The sequence below is a fragment of the Vicugna pacos genome, chromosome 2, assembly GCF_048564905.1.
Source record: "Vicugna pacos chromosome 2, VicPac4, whole genome shotgun sequence".
Classification (NCBI taxonomy): Eukaryota; Metazoa; Chordata; class Mammalia; order Artiodactyla; family Camelidae; genus Vicugna; species Vicugna pacos.
In genome coordinates, this window is record NC_132988.1 from 50,032,700 (window position 1) to 50,054,208 (window position 21,509).

Below are 21,509 nucleotides of genomic sequence, written 5' to 3' on the forward strand. Positions count from 1 at the left end.
GGTCATCCAATATGAAAACTCCCCAAAGTATGGCTTCAGGTCTTTGTTGCAACTGCTACTCTGTTCAGCTTCTTCCTTTTCCCACTCCTACTTTCCTTACCCCTTGCATGTATTGTTCCTAAAACAATTTCTCAAAAAACCTACTGCATGTAAGTATCAGAATGTATTTCCCAGAGAACTTGTGACCCTTGGTGCCAGGAATAGGCCTAGGGAGCTGACTCTAAAATGAAATTTGGAGCTGGATCTCACTCCAGCCTTGAGGACATCATCACAGGCATTGAGAGCTCCTGGCATGTGGTTTCAGTGTAATTGCTACCACCCTCCTTTTTTTCCAGTAGTAAACTGGGATAGGATGCCAATGGAATGAATGAATTGATGGGTACAATATCTCAGACACATGAAAGATTTGGGGAAAATAATAATGATAAGAACTATGGAATTCGATAGCTGTAGAAAGAGCCATTGGTACACTTAAAGAAGAAAACAAAGGCTGAGGGTGATTAACCACCAATATAAAACAAATTGTGAAAGACAGAAAGCAGCGTATAAAGGGCAAAGAGATTGTCATCTGCTATAGCTAGAAGACAGAGAAGGCTAAGGATCAGGGCCAAGACTTAATTTTATGAGTAGCAGAACTCCAAAGTTTGAATTCTCCATCCTGACAAGCCTGCTATGCCAAGATGAGGGCTCTGAGTGGGAAGGAATGGACTCTAAAACCTGAGATGGTGATATCTGGGTCTCTGCGTCAATGCACTTAGATATTTTTAATCTCCAGGTTCCTCTGAACTCTCTGTGCCTGGAGAAGTGCACCACCTCTCATGAAAAAAACCAGCACGTCATCCCTGCTTGACCACAGTGCACGAGCTTATGCCTTAGAAGACAGGATATATCATCCCTCCTCACGATTCATCTCCATGTGCTCTCTTGGCCACCCAATTAATAAGTGTGGTCCAGCTACAACATGACCAGATAAAGGAAGAGCTGGGCTCCCTAAAGGAAGAAATTGTCAATAAGTCAAAAGAGCTGGAAGACCTAGCCAACATACACCAGCAAGATTCGGGATAGGATCCTGAAGAGGATGAATCAAGTCAAGTAAAACAGAACGCTAAATAATGAAGGGTTTTTCAATATGGGTTCATCTTCTTGTGATACAGTGTTTAACATTCTGGAAAGCCTCAGGGGGTGAAGATGGTGCCAATACACTGCTTCACTGGAAACCTGAAGCTTGGAAAAATTGATGGCTTCTACTATGTGAAGTAAAACTGTTACAGCAAATGGTAGAGTAACAGGATTAAAAGTTCAAATAGGCTTGCCAGAGAGAATATTTTATCACAGACAGAAAACTCATGAGAGGACTCTGTTTTGTGGAGAGGTCCATGGCACACTCTGTTTATCAAAGTGATAAAGAATGTGTTACTGAGAGGGGAACCAGAATTGTTAAGAAACTTAGTAGCAGCTGTCATCTGAAGCCATGGCTTTTACATAAGAAGGACCCCAGGCAGTTTATAAAAGGGATGATAAAATCCCAAAATAATCAATCCAATATTTTAACCACCAGAAACAAAGTGGACACAATAAATGTAATTAGCAGCAAGGTTGGCATGACAAACACGGGAGCTTGATCTTCAGAGACCTATGGAGATGATGAACAGAACACAGAGCTCCTAGGACCAAATAATGAGACAGCCAACTCTTCAATCTATAGATTGCTCAAACTATATTAAAGAAAAATTTTTTTCAGACCTGAGCCATTTCAGATTTGCAACCCACTGAGTGAAAGAAATCTTCAGAGGAAAGAAATCCCTTTGTACCACCATATCAAATTTTCATGGTAAGGATTCTCCAAGTCCTTGTCCAAATTATCCTATAGCCATTTACTCAGGTACTGTTTGCTGGAGAAATTCTTGGGTGTTCCATTAAACTCACATGCAGTGTAGACTAACCCTGATTTAAACATTACTTGTGTTCATCAGAAGCTAAATGAGATGTCCCCCTTGGATATAAGAGTGGATTTTCCTCTTAAATCTCAGAGAAGGGGGAACTGAAAACATTTGCCCAGGTGGATTTCAGAATTGCTATGAACCAGTGACTGCTATGTTGCCCACACACCACCACAACCTCTTCCCTTGCATAGAAGTATTAAATTATCCTGCTCCTATCTCATCATTTTATGCTGGAGTTAGGAGTGGGTGAAGATGTCGCCAGAGAATAGATTCTTGCCTCACGCAGGAAAGAATTTGAGAGCCAGGTACAGTAAAGTGTAAGCAAGTTTATTTAGAGAGATACACACTCCATAGACAGAGTCGGGTCTGTCTCATTCAGAAGGGAAAGTGGTTTAGGAGATATACACTCCATAGGCGGAATGCATCTCAAAAAGCAAGAGGGAGAGAGGCCAAGAGGTGTGGGTGTGTTTACTTTAAAGTATAAGTAGATACACATCGCATAAACAGAGTGCGGGCCATCTCAGAAGGCAAGAGAGAGAGTGACCATGAGGTGTGGAGTTGTTAAGTTTTTATGGGCTTGATAATTTCATATGCTAATGAGTGAGAGGATTATTCCAACTACTTTGGAGAAGGGGCAGGGATTCCAAGGAATCCGACCCCCACCCACTTTTGACCTTTTATGGTCAGCCTAGGAACTGTCATGGAGCCCGTGGGTGTGCTTATAAGTTTATACTTATATAAAACTAAACCAGTTGATGTTTTCACTGAGGTTAGGGGCTACCATTGTCTTTTCATTTCTGTTGCCTTAGCACCTACTGTAGTACCTAAAATAGACACTCAATAAATAACTGCTAAATTAATGATTGAACTTTGAGGAAGAGGCTCTACTGGGGCTTCCTGATGTGTGCTTGGGCAGAGAACTGGCTCCACCACCAAAAATCATCCTCACACCTACTTCAGTCAATAAAAGAGAGAGAGAGAGAGAGAGAACATGGCTGTTTTTACTCTCCTTACTTTTTCCCATTGGGTTCATCTCCTACCAGAAGTTAAATGAAAACCCTAAATGTTTTCATCCTCTACAATGTCAAGGCAAGTGTCAATGTCACATCTGAAATTTGGCTCACCATTCAACCTTCAAAGCAACTAATGCTGCTAAGATGCGCTATAGATAAAGAGGCATCAGGATGATGGCAGAGTAGAGAAGAGGTGGCACAGAAACATCCTGAACTCCGTATGTTTGTCATACAAACACATCCACATTTTTGTAGAAGTTGAGTTGTCACCATGGACCTGGGTAGCGCTGAAACATCATTCCACTGCTCCTCAAGAGAGATGTCCATGAAATGACAGACCCCAGAAATAAAAGGCTAAGGGGTAGACAATCTGTGGCAGGAGCTAAGGGTGAAAGAGTTCAAGCCAGAGCCAAATTTCCCTCATCAGGGAACCCTTTCCTTCAACCTCTAGAGCAATCTTCAGGTAAAAACTTTAAAAATTATAGTCATAAATAAAACTATGAACCTGAGAAATGTATAATAAAATGAAATGTTTCCCCTATGTTTTCAGGTATTTTGAAATCTATAAATATCCTGTGTATATCTGCATTACTCCATATCCACTGCTACCCCGTGAGCACAGCCTAGATTATTCCAAAAGGCTCATAAGTGATCTTCCTGCTTCCATCCTGTGTTTTACAGTTAATTCTCTACACAGCAGCTAAACATAAACCAATCCTGTTATTCTTTTGAAAACCACCAATGGCTTCCTACTATAGTAAGGGTAAAATCCATAGTCCAGTCCTGCCAGGCCTTCAAGGTCCTCCATGATTTGAGTCCTGCCCATCAACAAAATCTTACTCTTCGACACTCTCTGCTTCCCTCTTAACACTCCAGCAGCACTATCCTCCTTTCAGTGCCTCAAACATGTCAAGCCTGTTATTTCTATGCTCTACCCTGAAGTCTTTGCAAGCCTTCATTTTATCATCAATTACATTTCAATTCAAATGTCACTAAATAAGTTTCCTTTTTCCTGTTATATTATTATTCCCACCCCTGTCACTCTCTGAACTAGCTCATGGGAAGTCTAATTGAACTGGTACCTCAACCAGACCCAATGGCACAGAAATACATTATGAAATACAGTAAAATAAAAATATCCATGGGGCAAGATGAAGTTCATGTTATGCTAATAAGGTAGCCCATTAAGTGCTAAAATATCACCTACCTTCAACCTGAAATCGTATACAGGTGGTGAGCATGCACTTCTACAATCCTTAAACCTATTCCCTTAGAGTTTCCAGAGTTCTTCAAACATGAGTCCACCTCTAAGTAACAGGAGGGACATACACTCACTACTTCATTTCATTTTTTTGTGGCAATAATCAATTAGCTACCTATCAATCTATCTACCTATGAATATGATGACTGTCTCTCTCCCATACATTATTAGCTCTAAGGCAGAGATTTCATCTTTTGTTTTTTCATCACTCTCTACTCAGTGCATAGGACTGCATCTAGCACAAATGTAGACATCTGGAATGAATAAATTGAAGTTTGGGTTTAGGGAGAACACAGTCACCCGATGTTCAAAATAAATCTAAAGTCTCAGCTAAAAATTAAGTGCCCTATCTCTCAGATAACTCCCGAGATTGAGTGATACAGCAGGCAGGACAGAATCAGACATTTTCTGTGCACCAACCCCCACTGTGCTCAAGAGCAAAATAATCCCACCATCATTTCCAAAACCTAACACCACTAATCCCTAAAATTACTCTAGTGTTTAATTTGGACCTATATCAAAATGTCTTTTTTTATTCTGGTAGAAATATTAGATGAAAGTTATCTCTTGCTTATTGAGAGAATTCTTCCATATTTCTAATTTTTGCAAATATTTATCCTAACTTGCTAACAAGTCACTTGCTTTGAGAGATGTTTTACTAGAAGTTTTGAAATGGAATGAATGAAAATACTTTGTGTAACTTAAGTGGCATTGGATTGACAATTAAGAGACCTGGGATGGATTTTTATTTTGCTATTTATAATAGGTTTGGTACTGGCCTTGGCAATAACATTTTACTTTAGCCTGAATTTCACCTTCTGCCAAATGAGATGCTTGGACCAGGAGTTTTCTATGCTTCCTCTATGCTCTTAAAGTCAAAGCCTAAAATGTAGATAAGACATCCAATTTGAAGGTGATGATGAAAAGTTTAATAGTTTCTCCTTCTCCAATTGGACATCAAGCAATGCATCAAAGGGAACACGGAACAGGTAAACCCTAGCTTCAAATAAATTATGTGTCAGCAAAACCCAAAACTACAAATAAGCCTTGGAGAAAAAAAAAGTAGAGATAGGGTATTTATGGCAGTTAGTCACCAAAAATCCATAAGATATTTTTAAGGTAAAAGGAGCACACTGAATGCAAACTACTCTTGTTTGCAACTGTTGGACATCGGAGCAAAGGTTGGCAACAAATATTTCCCAGACATGAATATGTTTGAAAAGCAGAGAATATAGGGCCAAACAAAGAATTAGTTAGAAAGTCCCACTGAGAATAAATTAGAAAGTCTACATGCTAAATAGGAGAAGGGGCATGTAAGACTTCTGCATTATAAAAAAATCTGCCAAAATATCTCCTATCTATTCGATTGGGAAAAATAAATATTAATTTTGCATCATATGTAAAATAATCATTAATCTGCATCAAATCACAGGTCCCTTCCTAGGTGAAATTCCTCAAATATCTGAACAAGAAAAATTATCTCATATAAGGATGCATACATCCAAAAATAATGAGTAAAGAAGGAGGAAAAGAATAAAGCAAAACAGATAATGAAAACTTATCAGAAAAATATTGCCAAGAATCAATGAAAATGGAAAACAAATATCTTGGCACTAATATTCCAGTATCTTAAATAGTAATTTTCCCTATTTATTAGGAATATAAAACATGGATATAAGATCTCAGAAAAGAGGTATTAAGTTATAAGGAAAAGATAACACATAGGTTATCTATGCTAAGGAAAGAAGTAAAAGAGAAAAAAACAAATTATAACTGAAATAAAAGTAAAATTGGAAGCAACATAAAAAAAAATTAAGCCTACCAAAAATATGTAAGATACAGAGAGAACAGAAATAAGTAAAACTGAAAAGAATGGAAATGAAGAGTTAAAATACAGAAGGAAATATTTAGCTAGGAAAGCCAGAAGAAAAATATTCAATACAGGCACAAATGAAGTCCCAAAGTAAATGAACAAATAAATATTTAAGGATTTTGTAGAAGAAAAATGCCAGATACCAAAGAAGTATTGGAACTATATGTTGAAATGGCATACCATATCTGAGAATAATCAAACCTAGATATATTGTAATAAAGTTTCTAAATTCAGTGATAGAAAATATTCCTTTAACATTTATTTACATTTAATACATGTAAAACAGGAGGCGGACACATCAGGCTGCCTTCACATTTTTCCTCAGCAATCTTAAACACAAGATAAAGATGACGTATATTCAATTTTGACCTAAGAATGTGATACACAGTGAAACTGTCCTGTAATGTAAATTCAATAAATAAATATTTTTCAAAATAAAAGCACTCACTTCTGGCAGCCGGCATTTGCCAACAGATCAGAAAAAGTCCATAGTCAAGGAGTAACATGTTCTTGACACGTGTGTACATGATGAGTAAAAAGCAGAAATAGTCAGAGCAGCAGCAATGACACTACATGCTGGAAGTGTGTGTGTGTCTGTGTATACTTGCAATTACTTCCTAATTTATAGTACCTGGAAGTCAAATAATATCACCTAATGTTGATTCCAAAAATGTAAATATAATAATAAAAAGGTAACCAAAGCCAGAAATAATATAATAAATTCAATCTGTTGTATCGGGAGAGGGTTGAGAAGGGAGGGTATGGAAATGTTATCATTGTTAATAATACAATGGTAGTGCAATCTAAATATGTAGTGCATAAAAATAACATGTAAACATATAGATACAATAAAAAATATTTTTTCAGAAGAAACAATACAAATCACTATAGACTGAAGAATTTTTAAAAAGCAAAGTTATATAAACATAAGGCATTGCATAATATAATATGCCAAATTAAACTTAAATTTCTCTAAAATATCAATAAAAGTAAATGGCCTAACTTATTTAAAGTAAAATATTGGAACACAATGAAAAATAAAATTGTGAGTTATATACAAGGAGCAATGAAAAAAATTTGATTTGGAAAAATAAAAAATAAAATATTGGGCAAACTACAAGTGTGAACAAAATGAAAATAAGGATCATAACATTACTGAATTCAGGCCAGAAAACAGTCAATGAGAGAGACAGAGAAACAGAGAGAGAGAGAGAGAGATGGGGGAAGGTGGTGGTTAGTAACTTGAAAACAGAGAATACACTTCTTTTGCAAGTGGCATGAAAAGATCATTTAAAATTCATATCTTAGAATGAAAAAAGCCTCAACAAATTTCAAAAAGTAAATAATATATTCATTAGCTGAGATATAATAAAATTGGGAATTACTAACAAAACCAGAAATCAAAAACACTCTAGTACCTAGAAACTTTGAAACAATGTACTTTTTCTTACATAATCTTGGCTTAAATAAGAAACCCAAAACGGGAAGTTCCAAAACATTCAGGAAGGTGGGGTGGGTGGGGAGGTAGAGAGAAGTGGTACAGACCAGAAACCACAATCTGTGGAATACAGGTAAAGTGAAGCTCTGAAGAAAACGCACAGCCTTAAAAATATACAAGAAAGAATGCAAATAGATGAAGAGTGCTTTCAAGGAAATGAATAAGAACAAGAACAAGAAAATAAACCTCAAAAAAGCAGAAGTGATGACGTTAAAATTAAAGCAAAAATGACTGAGGTCAGAATAACAACTCTGGCCATGTCACGGTAGCTGGATCAGACTAAACCCTTCCTCAACCCCACCAACTAATTACAAATGCAATTCTAAATAAATGTCTTTAAAGCTGTTTTTTTTAAAAACATTGGAGAACCAAACAATCTGGACATGAGGAACCAAAGCCTCAGGAGAATGGAAATGCAGGAGAGCAGTTATCTCTATGTAAGACGTCCCATGCCCCTTTGGGGAATTGCTTGTTTTTCCCATACAGTACAGGTGCAGAACAAGCAAGAAATTGCAGTAGTTGCACTGGGCTTGGGAAACAGAATTCAAAGTTCAAGATTAACAAGGCTAAAATTTCACAAAAAAAACAAGTCACATAAAAATGAATCCAACAGACAGATCACAGTTTTTTCTAGATACATTGCAAATTCCTAAACTGTGAATGCACAGAGCTGTTATGTTAAGAAACCAAGCAGAAAATGGATGCCAAGTGGCAAAATAATTAAGCAGGAATTCTTGTGGTCTTCAAATGCTGAGGAGACAAAAATTAGAGCTCAGGGTCTGCTAAAGAAAAGAAGCCATGAAAAGCACCTCAGGCATTACACTGAGAATCCAGAAAAGCTATTGCCTTTAGATAAATGCAAATTGTCAGTAGACTAGCCTTGACTAGTTCAAAGTAAGCTGACCTCACTAGGACTACTAAAAGATATATTAAATTCTACCTATCGGAAGATACTATCAGTCAGAACCTATACAATTTTTCATAAGTAATGTCTAATATTTAATAAACTATAAGTCTTATCAAAAATAGAAACAAATGTCCAAAACCAAGAGAAGACACACACACACACACACACACACACACACACACACACAAAAACACATACAGCAATAGGAAAACATGCATGGCTAATCTAGCTTCTTAGGTTATAGACTTGAACTTTAAAGTACCTGTAATTAATATGTTTAAAAAGGTAAATAAAATTTTTTCTCAGAATAATGGAATCTATATAAAATAGATTTTTAAAAATCTTAAAGCTCAAAAATACTAAATCCTAAAACTGAAAAATTATCTGAAATTAATAATTAAATAAATAGATTTAACTACAGATTAAAGTTTCAGAAAATGGGAAATAGATAGGTTGACAGAAAATTGAAACACACACAGGAAAAAAAACGGGTGGAGAGGACACAGTGATAAAACCTCCTAAAAGTCATTAGAGTCCCAGGAAATGAGAAAAATGAAATCAAAGATGTAATATTTGAGGTGATAATGATGATTGAGAATTTCCAAAACAAACAAAAGATATCAACAACAAATTCAACAACTTCTGTAAAGCCAATCATGAATAACAAAGAGAAAATTACTCAGTTACATCATAGGAAAACTGCTTGAAACAAAACAGAAAAGAAGCTGGGGTTGTGGTGGGGGGGGGAACATATCACTTCCAAAAGAACAGCTATAGTTCAACAACTGATTATATAACAGAAAATATGGAAGCCTGATGGTAATGAAATATCATCTTGTAGATGCATTTTTGTCAATTCAGAAAAATATAATCAGTAAAAATATCATTCAAAATAAAGGCAAAAAAAAGACATTTTCAGTCAAAAAACAAGAGAAGATAAATAGGATTAAAATGTTATTACCTTGGTCATGGTGTGGTAATACTAATTTAAGATAGATTATGATGAATCAGGGATTTGTGTTAATTTGGGCCATGGGTCATAGTCTGCTGACCCCTGGTTGAAAGCATTTACTAGTAAAATAGTGAAAGCTATGTAACATAATTAACTGTAAACCAGAGAGGAAGAAGAGGAAGTAGAATATTTTTAAAAATTAATTTTAAAAAAGTGGGATGCAAAAAAATGAGAAATAAAAATTTAGATTTGCTTAGGGAAAAATTTATAGTCTTAAAAGTATATATTAGAAATTATAAATTACAAAAGCTGAAATGTAGTAATTCAAGCATCTATTTCAAGAACCAAGGACAGCAAATTAAAGAATATAGAAAATAGGAAATGATAAGAACATAAATATATTAAAGCAAACACCAAAATTATGAAATGAAAACTTACCAAACCAAACATTAGTTCTTTCAAAATACTAGTGCTCAACATCACAAATTATCAGAGAAATGCAAATCAAAACTATAATGAGGTATCACCTCACACCAGTCAGAATGGCCATTATTAAGAAGTCCACAAATGATAAGTGCTGGAGAGGCTGTAGAGAAAAGCAAATCCTCCTACATTGTTTGTAAGAATGTAGTTTGGTGCAGCTGTTATGAAAACAGTATGGAGATTCCTTAAAAAACTGAAAATAGACTTACTATATGATCCAGCAATCCCACTCATGGGCATATATCCAGAGGGAACTTTAATTCAAAAAGATACATGCACCCCAGTGTTCATAGCAGTGCTATTTACAATAGCCAAGACATGGAAACAACTTAAATGTCCATCGACAGATGAATGGATAAAGAAGTGGTGGTATATTTATACAATGGAATACTACTCAGCCATAAAAAGAATGAAATAATGCCATTTGCAGCATCATGGATAGAAGTAAGTGAAGTAAGCCAGAAAGAGAAAGAAAAATACCATATGATATCACTTACATGTGGAATCTAAAAAAAAAAAAAAAAAGACAAATGAACTTATTTACAAAACAGAAACAGACTCAGAGACATAGAAAACAAACTTACGGTTACCAGAGGGTTAAGGGAGTGGGAAGAGATAAATTGGGAGTTCAAGATTTGCAGATACTAACTACTATATATAAAATAGATAAACAATAAGTTTATACTATAGAGCACAGTGAACTATATTTAATTTCTTGTAGTAACCTTTACTGAAAAATAACATGAAAAGGAATATATATGTGTGTGTTTGTAGGACTGAAACATTATGCTGTACACTAGAAGCTGACACAACATTGTAAACTGACTATACTTCAATTGAAAAAAAAACCCAGTAAAATTGATAAATTCTTAGCATAAGGGATGAAAAAAAATTAGAGAACATAAATTAGTAATTTCGAGAATAAACAAGGAATATCATTAGAGATTGTATCAATATTTACATAACAATAAAACATTATAAAAAAATCCTTTTGCCAAGAAATACAATCAGGTAGTTAAAATGAGCAAATTCCTTGGTAAATGTTGGCACATGGCCTCAGATCTGATACTATGGTGATAGGATTCAGAATATAAGTAAAGATCACTCACCGAAGGAATAGAGAAAACGCTTCTGAGCAAGGAGGAAAAGTAAGAATAATAGGCAAATAAATAACTTTGCAGGTAAGGGAGTGAAACTGAGGGAGTTTTCCCAATGGTTTCTGTTTTCTCTGTGAGAGGGAAGGCAGGATAATGTTAAATGAAGTGAGTAGGAAAAACCTTGCCATAAATTGTGGAGGTATGGAAAGACAATGGAGGGTCATAGACCTGGGGGGTCGGAGTGGGGGGTAAATGGATGGTTTTCTGGGAAAAAACATGGGAAAACACACATGTATGTGAACACATTCTCACACACACACACACACACACACACATACAGAACCTCTATTTTACACTGAGCATACCATTCATCCACAACTCCCAATTTCAGTAATTTACCCTAAGAAAATAAACCGAAGTATCTATACTATTTTTACACATTTCACTGAATTTTTATACTTCTGAAAAAATCTAAATGCTACAAACAGATGAATATTTACTGACATAGGAAGATGTTTACGACTGCTAAAGAAAGAGGAAAAACAAGCTAGTTTGAAACTATGCATGCTACATAATAAATGAAATTATACATACTATATGACAAAAAGTGTGATGGAAAAACAAGGACACACAGCTAAACTCCTAACAGTGCTTATGAAAGGCATTGAGAATTTTCTCTTTTCTGCTTTTCAGTGTTTTCCAAATTTTCTGATTTGAGCACAGATTACTTCAGCAATTAAAGGTAAATGTTATTTTGATTGAATAATTTAGATACAGATTAAGATCTGCTCAAAGAAAGAAACGGCACAAATTTTAAACATAATGGTATTTTTAAAAAAGACATTTCTTTCCCTGTGAAACATCAGAGGGCTGACTCATTCTCTGATCACATGGGAAAATAAATAAAAAAGGAAATACACTTGTGCAAAGCAATATTTATTTTCTTTAACGTCATTTAGGGCTTCTTCAACAACCCAAATAGTCATTTACCAACTGTTCCACTATGACTTAAAATAATTAAGGAAACTATTGCTCTTGTATTTAATTTTAATCTAAGAAATGTCTGAATAACTGGTTGAATGCTTCCATTTTGGATTTGACATTTGGTGTTGTAGAGACAATGTTAAAAGAAGAGCTTACTCATTGGAAATGTCTCAATCAAAATAAGGCTCCCTCTTAATTTCATAGGGAAATGCAAAATGTTTACTATATAACACTTTCTAAAAAGCCTCGATTCAGGAAGCTTTCAAAAAGTAATTACAAAGATTACAAAAAACACTCAACATTGTCCTACTATGCATATTAGGACTAAAGGTTTCTTGAATTTCTTGTTTTTCTTGTTCTTAAAAATTTCAACTCTATGGAAATAGAATGAAAGTTCTGACAGAGGTCGATGTTGTTTTGTACAAGGATGTATCCTGAGTACCTGGAATAGTAACTTGCCCATAGTAGGGCTCAATAAATGTTGAATGAATGTGGTAGTTTCAGACACACAAAGATCAGTACCTGTTAAGTTCTTCTTGCTCTCTCAGCATACTTTCCCCACTGTTTTACTGCAGTTTTCAGCTTTATGTTTGTTCCAAATTTAATTTAACTTCTATTGTTACTGACAAGATTTGATAAGAAAAAAAGTTAATAATAGTGCAACATGGGTGTTCAAAAGAAAGTTATAAGTTATTGAAGAGCCTGGCAGACGCTTTCTTTGTGCATTGACAAAATTGGGTGAGGTATTTCACATTTTAAGTGCTAGTAAACACAATTGGAATCGGGCTTTTATAGAATGTCTTGTTAAAGCATTTTTTACAAGTGCTCAGTCTTTGGGTAATCATATTAATTTTCACTAGAAAAGTACACAAATAAATTAGGGTTATAAATTTTTAAAAAATCGGTTTTCATTCTTCCTCAATTTAATTGTTTCTCACTCTCAACTGACACATGGAACAGCCTCTTATCTTTAAATAAAAATATTTAACATTAAATAAAAGCCTTTGTGAAAGTTCAGTCTTGGCCATTTAATTGCTGTCAACCATCTGCAGGGCGTGCATTTATCAAGGAGAATTGTGAATTTCAGCATACCCATTTTCCCTTGCAGGGTACATAACATATTTTCCATTGAAATATATTTTCCATTGGAAACTAACTTCAGATAAAATAAAAGGAATTTTTTGTCTGTATATAATGCATGAATGACTCTTGGAAAGAGATAATGTAAATAATAGATTAGCTCCCAGACACTGCTGCCATGTATTATTAATTAAAAAATAAAATTCAGATCTACATTGAAAAATACATCATGGTATCTAGGCTATAATGTGTCTTAACAGTGGGGATTACGTCTTAGAGGCAATGAAGTGGACTTTCATCACATTCATGATGCCTCAAGGCCTTTGAATATTCCCTTCCCCTATAGTAATACACATACCTCTTTAAAAACTGGCCTGACAACTCACTTTTTCTGGTAATGTTCAACTCACTCTTTCTGATAACATTCCTGCAATAAATCTCAATCAAATGTGTCTACTGTGTGCTCACTAGTAGAGTAACCTAATTTGATTATATTTCTGAATAGTGTTCTCACTGTGAGTTTTGCTGTCCCATTAGCTGGAGTCCCTACACATCTCCTAAGTGTGAATAAACTCATCGTCGGCACCTCTGAAATATTCTGGAATATTTTAAGTAGCTCTATAAACTCCAAGGGATTGCCAAAGGAAAATAAATAACCAATAACAGTCAGTCTTTCAGAAGCCCAGGTTGTGATACTAACAAGATTGAATTTGCCTCCAAGACTCACATGCCTTTTCTTTTTTTTGTATGAGCTCTGAAGAGCTCTCTATCCTCAACCTCTTGGTAGCACTTCACAACACCAGATCTACCTTGTCCACGGTTATATCCTCAGTTGTTACTGTCTGATTCTTCACATCTCCTGAGGCTGGGCTCTGCTTAAATTCTGGAGCCAGACTTAACTATTTATTGTTGCACATTTTAATCGACTGCAATTTCCTTTTTAATATAAGGTATACAAACTCCACTGGAAAGAAAACCGTGACAGTAGAGCCTTATGTCTAACTTGTTTACCTAATTAATGAAGAATAGAAATAACATGTCTGGCCACAGATTAAGATTAATATTTGGGCTCACACAAAGTATTGGATTGCTAAGTCAGATTTACATGAGTCAAAGATCTTACCTAGTATTGATAGAAAAAAAAATCAGGCTGTTTTATTTCCTCCCTTGTCCCCTTATCATATAACATGTCTTAATAATAAATTTTACATCATAGTATTAAGTTCTAAGATGTTGAGAAGGGACATCACCGAAGGACTTTATATCCTCTTCTGGGGGAAACGTGTATTTGGGGTTGTATGCAGGATAGTTATCATGTTAGGCTGGAGTATGACTTTGTTATTCTCTTTAACTGGAGATTTATTGGTTTAAGGATATGTGTATATGCGCCAAATAGACAAGGGGTGAACTGTGATAGTTTTATGTGTGAACTAGGTAGGCTATGGCACCCACTTATTTAATTAAACACCAATACATGTGTTGTTGTGAAGGTGTTCCATAGAGAGAAGGTGTTCCATCTACAATTAGTTGACTTTAAGTAAAGGAAATTACCCTCAAGGATGTGAGTGGGCCGCATCCAATTAGGTGACAGGTTTCACAGGCAAAAACTGAGGTTTCCCAGAAGAAGAAACTCTGTCTCAAGACTCCTGCTGGAGAGCTTCCAGCCTGCTGGTCTGCCCTACACATTCCAGACTTGCCAGCTCCCATAACTGCATGAGCCAATTCCTTGTACTAAGTCAATCTCTCTGTTCCTCTTTCCCTCTGTATTTCTATGTATACACGTGTGAAACTGACTGAAAATCACAGTCATAGCACTTTTAGCCATGAGAAATGAAGCCTGGGAGGGGACTGTCTAGCTCAGTGGTACAGGGCATGCTTAGCATGCATGAGTTCCCAGGTTCAATCCTCAGTACAGTATTAAAGAGAAATAATAAATAAAAATTTAAAAATAAGAAACAAAAAATAGGTAAACCTAATTACCTCCTTCCCCCACCAAAAAAAAAAAAAAAAAGCTGAAAAAGGAAAGAAAAAAGAAATGAAGCCTACTGCCTGCAAAAAGACCCAGAGAAGTGTCACCCTTGACCTGCTATGAACTATGGGACCAGTTAAGCAGCCCACTCCCTTCCGTCCATAAGCGGGGCCACAGACATTCTATAAATGGCTTTCCTCTACCAGAAGTTTCAGGGATATCTCTCCTAGCACAAACTCATGTTTTTACACATTTAAAGCCACTTCCTCTAATTCTCTCATCTCATTTGCAAACTCTGACTTTCATTTTTCTTCTTAACAATTTACCTGTCTTTCTTGGACATGAATTTTTGCTTCAACTCACCTTTACTTCACACTGTGCAGGTGCAAATTAACCCTATTACTTCTCAGAATCCAGCCACACAAGACAGAATAGGTGCTCCTCCAGCATGGTGGCTTCTCTTTGAAATGTCCAGAGAATACCCAACCCCCCACCATCAGTGCCTCTATTCTTATGTCCTTTAGCAAACAGCAACATCCAAAATATACGTGACAATAAATGATTCTATAAATGTTTATTGTTACATTAAGCACATAAAATTATATATTACTTAATTTTTGAGAATTTTGAACCCATAAAATAATCAGTAAAAGCTGTCCATAATCTCCATCTTAGAATAAGATTAGAAATGTCTCACATGAATTACACTGCATTTTAATGGTGGAAATATGTAAGGAAATAATTGTGATGCAGTATCAAAAGACAGATAATGCAGTTCTACACATTGTTGATACTAGATCACAGAGAAGACTCCACTTCTATGAAGCAGGTGGTACTTCAATTTGACCTTGAAAGATGATCAGGACTTTTAGGCAGTGATAGTGGTAAGAACATTCCAGACAGACACAATGCCATGTTCAAAGGCAGAGAGATGTGAAAGTGTACACTTAGGAGATGACTGATCAGAGTAGGATGATGCATGTGTGACAGGACACTGAGCTGAATATTGGATTGTGGGGAACTCAGCTATTATAAAAATTTTAGACTTTATCCTGCAGTTTAATATGAAGTCATGGAAGATTTCAATGCAGGGAGGAGACATAACAAAATATGTGATTTAGAAAGATAATAAATATAAGGTTAGACAAGGGCAAGACTAATTAGGAAGTCATTGCAACAGTCCAGATGAAAAATGATGAGCTAGTATCCGCCCAGTTCCCCAAACCAGAACCCTGAGTCATCTTCAACTTCTCCCTTTCCCTCACTGAACAATCACCAAGTTCTGTCAAATAAACCTCCTAAATAAAAGCTGAATTCATCCTCTTTTTCATCCCCACTTCCACATCACTGAAATATGGTGAAAGCCAGACTCAGCTTCTGTCTGAGAATTTTGTGCATGTTGGAAAACTGAGATGGTGACTAATTTTTCATCTTATTTCCCCGCTGGGTGGAGCCTGTGTTCTCTCATGGCTGCAGGCTGAATCCAGGGTGATCTGAAGACACTGGTGTGCCCTTCAGCTATTGTTGGGAAAGGAGTTGCAACAGAGAAAGAGATAGTAATGAGGAAGGAAGGAGGTCATGGAGTCTTGGTGGAGATGATGTGTGACTATCTCAGCAGTCATGGAAGCAGTGTCAAATGGGACACATGACAGCAGAGAGGAGGCTCAGGGAGTATCTGGAGAAAGCAAGATAAGACCACATCTTGAAAATAATAGTCTAGAAGCAGGTTATTACAGTCCTGAATCATACAGAAGGGGAAAAAGGTAGAAAGTCAGTCCATCTACTAGGATATTATTTGAGGCTATTATCACAGAATTAAGGTGGGAACTGTACTGTTGAATTGGAGGATAAATTCATAATAAGAAATAGTAAAATTGGCTTAATACTATTGATAAAGGCACTTTAAGTGCCCACTCTTGAAGATCAGAGCTGGTACAAGCACTGAATATTTGGAAAAAAGACATAGGGAAAAAAAAAGAATCTTCTAATATCTTAGAAAAAAACTTATGAATAGAAAAATTTTATGAAAAGTATATGTAGACTTCAGGAGAATAGACCTTTACATTTTCTAGAAAACAACAGATGATAAATGGAAATTAATTTTGCATTTTTGCCATCTGATATATATATATATTATATATAAAAATTATATATATTTTATGTACATATAAAAGTCACCAACATTATTTGATTTAGCATGTTGTCTTTTCATGAATATTCTTATTTTAATACTCTAAAAGCTTTCAAGTATGATGCCTAATCCCATACTGTTGATTTTTCTCCATAAATTCTTATATTTCCTAACTGCGTGTTTTGCTAGCATGGGATATTTTCAGGAATCTGGTGCTTCCAGCTGGGGTGGAAATGACTACAATTTCAACTGGCATCATTTTCATCCAAAGTCACAAACAGCTTTACGGATCAAAACTAAACAGTTGCTTTATCTGTGATAACTTTTACTTTCAACATTCCTTTTCCCATTAAGCTTTTTCTAGGATTTCTCCTAGAAATGTAATTTGTAAAAGCAAAGAGACAGGCAGTGAGTCCATGAGTAATGGCAAGGGGAGCATCCCAGAAAGGAAACCATCAGAAAAGAGCCAAAAGCTTAATGGCCCAAACAGAAGCAAAGGCCCAGAATCTGGGCAAACACAGATGTAACATGGATGCACAGAAGCATCCATATAGGCAGTAACTATGAGGACCCAACAGGTGAGGGGGCAGCAAAGAGGAAGTCAAGCTGTAGACAGACAGACAGGAAGTAGGACTCAAAAAGAAGACTAAATCCAGGCTGAGGCCACCAGGAATCAGAACGAAAGCACCAAGTCTGGGTAGACAAAAAATCCACAATGATAAGAACTTAGCGAAGCTAATGTACTTTCTCTGAGGAGTTAAGTCACCCAGAGTTTACAGAAAAAGACACATAAGTGGTGACACATGGCTGGAAAAGACAATGAAACATAAGAAAAATAAAATTTTGAAAAAAAAAAAAAAAGAATGTATTTGGGTTTCCCCTCATATATCTGTTCCTGGACAGAGACCAGCAAAGAAGAGAGAGGAAGTTGAATCCTGGATTTTTAACAATCCAGAAATCTAACAGTTTTCAAATGATTAAAGTTATACAGATTATATTTCCCTAGGTTTGCTGACACCTTGATTATCAGTTTTTTATACATCTTATTTGCTATCAAAGCTACCTGAAAATGTTAATCTGACTGAACCTTAAAAGACAAATCTGGCATGGGGAATAGAAAATTTCCTTTTCAGCATAATTAGAAGCAGCAAAAGTTGAGGGAAAAGTAATTTTTATGAAATACACCATTTTTTAAATTAAAAGGTTTTTTAAATGAAGTACTTCATTACATCTGAATTGAGAAGTTTATTGAAATTTTTTTTTGTAATTAAAAAACAGATAGGATCTTCTTTACAAAGTGAATAATATCTAAGTTTGTTCAATAATCCTTCTTGGCAATCAAGGTTTTGATGTATCTAAAAAATCTAATTATTTGTTAAGCACTGCAAAAAAAAATTTAAAATTCAACTTGCACAGAAAGTTGCCAAGTGGCTTATTTATTAAGAGTTTATTCTCAATAGTTATTATTCTACTTTTCATTATCAGTCTGGAGGAAAGCATATAAATACATTAAATCTTCATTAGTGACAAAGAGGATCACTCACTAAGTTGATACTTTGGGACCCTTCGTGTTATGAACTATCATAATATACCATAAAATTATGGATAATGGAAGATTATAGAGCCAGAACAAAGACAACTGAAATAGACCTGAAATACAGTGTGCTTCATTTGCATATATGTCAACTTGAAAATTCAGTGCTGTATTATATTTTAGTAATCTGATAAAGTTAATTCGTTATATACTTTTGGAGACAGGACTTCATCTAGAAGTATCGGTTAAAACTTTTAATCAATGACAATTTATAGGAAACACTGGGTTGAGAACATTAAAAAGGAAAACCCAAAGCAATGCTGAACACAATTTCCCAAAACAATTAATGTGTGTTTATTGTGTTTGTTCCCATATTAAATTTTTGATATATACAATATGGCTTTACCCTTTGGAAGTTAAAATTTTACATCTGTTTTCCCTAATGCCAGGACTCATTCTCTATTACAGCCTCTCCTCTCAAGTGAGCTAGCCTGATCATTTGCCATAAGGAGTGGTAGCAATGAGCTGTTATTTAGGGACAGTTGCTTTGGGCTCAGCCTTCCCAGTCTTGAATGACATTTCTACTACTTTTATAAATGTGTTTTCTTAAACACGTATAGAACCTCTTGAAAGTTCCATTTCTCTTCCACAAACTGGGCATAACCATAGAGTGGGTATTTTATAAAACTTTAGGAATAAAATGAGATAAGGCAACCATGCATTTAAATCAATTAGCATGAGTACCTGTTTCAAGTAACTACACATGTTAGCTATTACTTTTTTTATTATTTATATTTTTAAATTTATTATTATTATTTATGGAAATAAGTAGAACTCAGTTTAATCAAAAGGATGATGGAATACTGGGTAATTTTCTCCAAAGTCTACACCTGTATCTATAGAAATCATCACAATTTTTTTCTGGCAGCTAGAGTGCCCTCACGTTCCAGACTTGAAGGCTGAAGCTTCATGTGCTGGCCTTTGAGTTTTCATCCAGCTAGTACTTTAAGTCTGAGACTACTTTTCAGTTTTTCTTATTTTCCTATCAGATTAGAAACTCTTTTAACGCTTGCTTTTCATTTTCTGTTTGGAATATTTGAAAGAGTAGAAATTTCTTATTTTGTGTTGTTGTCTTCTTTTGTTTTTTTGTTTTTTTGTTTTTTTTGAAAAGCATAAATTACCAAAACTTTCTGTAATAGAAACCTTTAACAGATAAATGGTTTTCACAGATCTTGGATCTATAATCAAAGTATACATAAGAAATCAAACTCTGATGGATTTATGGAAACGTTTTATTAAAATTTAAGGGACGTAATTATCTTTACCTTCCCCATTCTAGTGCAGTGAACTTAAAAGTATCATTTCCACTTATTTTTAAAATGTATTTAAAGTAAAAGCATATTGTCCATAGAATTCCCATATACTCCCCCCATAATATACATAGTTTTCCCAAATACTAAGAGCTTGCATTAGTGTGGAACATTTATTACAACTAATAAGCCAATATTGATATACTATTACTGCTAAAGTACATAATTTACATTAAGGGTCACTTTTCTGCATCATACACTCCTATGGGCTTTAGCAAATACATAGTGTTTTGTACCCACCGTTGTAGTGACAGAACATTTTCCCCATCCTAACAATCCTTTCTGCTTCTTTATCTATTCATCCTTAGTCTACCCTACACTACTTACAAAATATCTAGCAACCAGTGATCTTTTTACCATCTTTATAGTTCTGCCTTTTCCAGAATATCACATAGTTGCAATAATTCTGTATGCAGCTTTTCAGATTTTTTTTTCACTTCATAATATGCATTTAAGGTTCCTTCATGGCTTGTCACAGTTTGATAACTCATTTCTTTTATCACTGAATAATATTCCATTGTATGTGTGTACCACAGTTTGTTTATCCTTTTACCTGTTAAAGTACATCTTGGCTGCTTCTAGGTTTTGGTGCTTATGAATAAACAGACTGTAAGCATTGGTGAGCAGGATTTTATGTAGATAGAAATGTCCAAATCAATTGGGTAAATATCGAGCATCATGATTGATAGATCATATGGTAAAACTACTAAGCTTTGTAAGAAACTGTAGGAAAAAGAATTATGGGTTGACAGTTTCTTTCGAGTCTTGAATGATAGCATACTTCTGGCTTGCATTTCTGAGGTGAAATCTATGGTCACTATTTTATTTGTATTTCTGTATGTAATATACCATTTTTTCCTAGATTCCTTAAGTGTTTTCTTTTTAATCACTAAAAGATACAGTGAATTTCAGATTGTACGCCCAAGAAGTCAGCTCTGCTCGGAGCTCCCACAATTGCCACTCACAAGATGAGAAAATAAATGGTGAAAAGTTCATTCTAGGTTAAATAGCTAAGAAACAGTGAAGTCACCTTACAAATGCAGGCATTTACATATTTAAATATCATTTTCCTGCATATATTTCAGAAATAATTTTTTCAGACTTTTATATTTTTTGAGCAATTTTAGGGTCACAGCAAAATTGAAAGGAAGTCACAGAGATTTTCCATATGCCCCCAGCCCCCACACATGTGTAGCCCCCACCATTAGCAACAGGAGTGGTATATTTATTGTCATTGTTAAATCTGCACTGACACATCATTACCACCCAAAGTCCATACTTTCCTGAGGGTTCACTATTGGTGTTGTGCAGTCTGTGGGTTTGCACAAATGTATAATGACAAACATTCATTATTATCATATCATATTGAGGATGTTCATTGCCCTAAAAATCCACTGTGCTCCAACTATTCATT

General features: G+C 35.2%; 1 protein-coding gene and 1 long non-coding RNA gene across 13 annotated transcripts in view; one reads left to right on the top strand and one right to left on the bottom strand.

Annotated features, from left to right (window-relative positions):
- BANK1 (B cell scaffold protein with ankyrin repeats 1) overlaps window positions 1–21,509 on the bottom strand; it is a 551,109-nt gene that overhangs the window by 289,343 nt on the left and 240,257 nt on the right. The gene's annotated exons all lie outside the window — the stretch shown is intronic.
- Window positions 1–21,509, top strand: part of LOC140700126 (uncharacterized) — a 32,376-nt gene that overhangs the window by 6,073 nt on the left and 4,794 nt on the right. Inside the window, exon 3 of one of the 2 annotated variants that reach the window (XR_012078354.1) lies at window positions 11,721–11,769. The exons of the other annotated variant lie outside the window; for it this stretch is intronic. This is a non-coding gene — a long non-coding RNA (uncharacterized lncRNA). The remainder of the gene's footprint in view (window positions 1–11,720; window positions 11,770–21,509) is intronic. 2 annotated transcript variants of the gene reach the window in all.